The sequence below is a fragment of the Colobus angolensis genome, unplaced genomic scaffold (assembly GCF_000951035.1).
Source record: "Colobus angolensis palliatus isolate OR3802 unplaced genomic scaffold, Cang.pa_1.0 Scaffold48, whole genome shotgun sequence".
NCBI lineage: Eukaryota > Metazoa > Chordata > Mammalia > Primates > Cercopithecidae > Colobus > Colobus angolensis.
This window is the reverse complement of record NW_012118265.1, coordinates 4,195,879-4,199,188: the sequence shown is the minus strand read 5'-3', so window position 1 is coordinate 4,199,188 and position 3,310 is coordinate 4,195,879.

Sequence of the window (3,310 nt, the reverse complement as noted above, 5' to 3'; positions counted from 1 at the left end):
AGAAAGAAAGAAAGAAAGAAAGAAAGAAAGAAAGAAAGAAAGAGAGAAAGAAAGAGAAAGAAAAGCAAACAAACCAGTCAAGAAGGCCCTCCTTGTTCAATCCATAAGGAGTCTTCAGATGATGGGGAAGTTCCATTCTAATTTCCAAAAAGACTTAGATAAATTATAGGAGAAAGAAAAAAATCCAAATTCAAATTGGAAAAGAATCAAGTAGGATACACCTGGAGAATACATGGGGTGCAAGGACACTACTCTTTTAATAATTAGACAGGACATCTACAAAGAGAGCTGGCCTCTGGGACACCTAACATTCTCTGATTTGCCACTATTCAGAACAATATGGGAAGCACTTCCCTATCTCCTCCTGACTCTGGTGGCACACCTATATGAAAATCTGCCATAGTTGCTGTCTCTGTCCTTTTGTGGTAAGTTAGATTTTCTGGAACAGTCAAAGATCAAAGGCAAGATGAGAGATTAAGATTTATTTTCTTATATGAGTCATAGCCTGGATCACCAAACAGAGTTCACCAAATGTTTTGAGCAGCGATGACAAGACTGAGACAAGATTATGGAGTTCTGGTGTGACATTTAATTAAAACTCTTCATCTGATCAAGGGCACTGTCACTGTTGGTGACAATGTAAATTACCCATCACCCAGAAATTCTGCCTCTGGGAATTTATCCTAAGACACTAATAAAGAATGTGGGCTTACACTTAGCTACACGAATATTCACCAGACTGCTCTTTTAAAAAGTAAAAATTGAGAAACAGCTTAAATTCCCAAAAGAAAGGGATTAGTTAAAAAAAAAAAAAGATAGATGTAAGACTGGGCACGGTGGCTCACACCTGTAATCCCAGAACTCTGGGAGTCCAAGGCAGGTGGATCACTTGAGCTCAGGAGTTCAAGACCAGCCTGGGCAACATGGCAAAACCCTATCTCTACCAAAAATACAAAAAATTAGCTGGGCATGGTGGTGCATGCTTGTGGTCCCAGCTACTCAGGAGGCTGAGGTGGGAGGATGAGGTCAAGTTTGTAGTGAGTCAGATCACGCCACTGCACTCCAACCTGGGTGACAGAGTATAGACACTGTCTCAAAAAAATTTTTTTAAAGATAGGTGTTCCATGCTTCCATAAGTGTAAACACTATATATATGTACACACACACACACATATTTATATATTATACTCTAACATAAGGTTAAAAGAATCTGTAGTATTCCCCAGGTTAATATTGGATGGATGGGATTATGAATATTTTAGATGTTCTTTTTTGTATGATTTGCCCATTATGAGCATGAACTGTTTTTATAACACAGAAAAATAATGAAAAAAATTCACTGGTTAGGGGTGCAGTTTACAGTCCCATTGCTCAGGCTTAAAGTGAGCATAAATTTCCCTCTTTTTCTGGCTGCAGCTCATGAAGCAATTTGGTCCAATAGACATTATCCACCTTCTCCAGGGCATGCCCAGCACTGCAAACTGTGGGGGACACAAAGGTGAAGATGGGGTACGTTCCCTGCCCCTGAGGGACTCAGGCCAAGTGAGCATACATACACCTCAGCAGAAACGCACTGGACATCTCAGGGAAGCCTAGAATTTGAAGCACTCCTGGGCCTCCCAGAGACGAGATACTACATTAAAGTGCGTTGTAAGGCACCACTATACTGATGTAGGCTTCCAAATGCCTCCCATCGGAGGAACCAGCTCACAGGAGAAGCTAAGTGCTCTCAGGAGAGCTGGGGTGTGGAGTGAACAGCACGTGAGGAAATGGTTATGTGACATCTTTATGGCAAGCACATACAGGCAGGATTTTTTAAATGTCGCAGCTATCCTTCCAGTAGGAATACTCATCCGATAGAGTGATAATACTTCCCTCCTATAGAAGAATACTACAAAGACACTATATTAAAGGAAGACATTTCACTTTGCTTTGATACTAGACATCTTCTGTCTTCTTGTCTGAATTTCAAGTGTGCGAATGCTGATTTTCTTCATTGCAATTGCATGCTGCCCTCTAGTGTTCGTCTATATTATTACACCCTGTTGTAATAGGTTGAAGGTGGAGGGGAGGGAGATCTGGGGGAAAAGAAATGTAATGGACATGGGATAGAACTGTCAAAAGCACGCAAACAACAGCCACTTAAAAGGTGAAACATAATCAATCGTCCTATTTTTTCTGTAACAATAAAAAATGTTCTTGTTTTGGGTCGGAATAACAACAGCTAATATTTATTTACCATGTGCCAGGCACAATGCTAAGGGCATTGCAGACGTTAAATCATTTAACCCAATAGAAGAAATAAGACGTAGTGTTTCATAGATCAGTAGGGTGATTATAGTTTAGAATAGCCTATTGTATATTTCAAAATAGCTAAGAGCATAATTCAAATGCTTCCAGCAAAAAGGAAAGACAAGTATTTAAGGTGGTGGCTGTCCCAATTACACTGCTTTGTTCTTAACAAGTTATATAAATGTATTAAATTATCACATGTACCCCCAAAATATGTATATCTATTATGTATCAATAAAAAATAAAATTCAAAAAAATTTCATCCAACAATCCAAAGAGGGGAGAACTATCAACTGCTCTGCGCATGTACAGTGCTTCAATGTCACATCAAAACAAAGCAAAATCAGGGAACAGAGTGATTAATGGGCTACAGAGCAACATGCCTAAGTTTTGTTGTGACTTCTGCAATACATACCTCACCGATGACTGTCCATCTATGGGGACCTACCATTGCAGTGGGAGGAAACACAAAGAGAATGTGAAAGACTACTACCAGAAATGGAGGAAGAACACCTCCAACTCTGTTCTCTGCTCCTCTTCCTGCAGGGGCGATGATCCAACCTCTCTCACCTGGGCTCTCCCTGTTCTTCACCAGGTATGATGCCAGCAGCCCGTCAGGGAGGCCCTCCCATGATGCCAGTGATGGGCCCCCCTCCTCCTGGATGATGCCAATGGGATGTGCTCCTGGAATGAGGCTGCCCATGGGAGGTGATATGGTTCTGTGTCCCCACTCAGATCTCACCTCGAGTTGTAATAATCTTCACATGATGTGGGAGGGACCCGGTGGGAGGTAATTGAATCATGGGGGGTGGGTTTTTCTCATGCTGTTCTCCTGATAGTGAATAAGTCTCACGAGATCTGATGGTTTTGTAAAGGGGAGTTGCCCCGCACATGCTCTCTTGCCCGCTGCCATGTAAGACATGCCTTTGCTCTTCCTTTGTCTACCACAATGATTATGAGATCTCCTAAGCCATATGGAACTGTGAGTCCATTAAACCTTTTTCCTTTATAAATTATC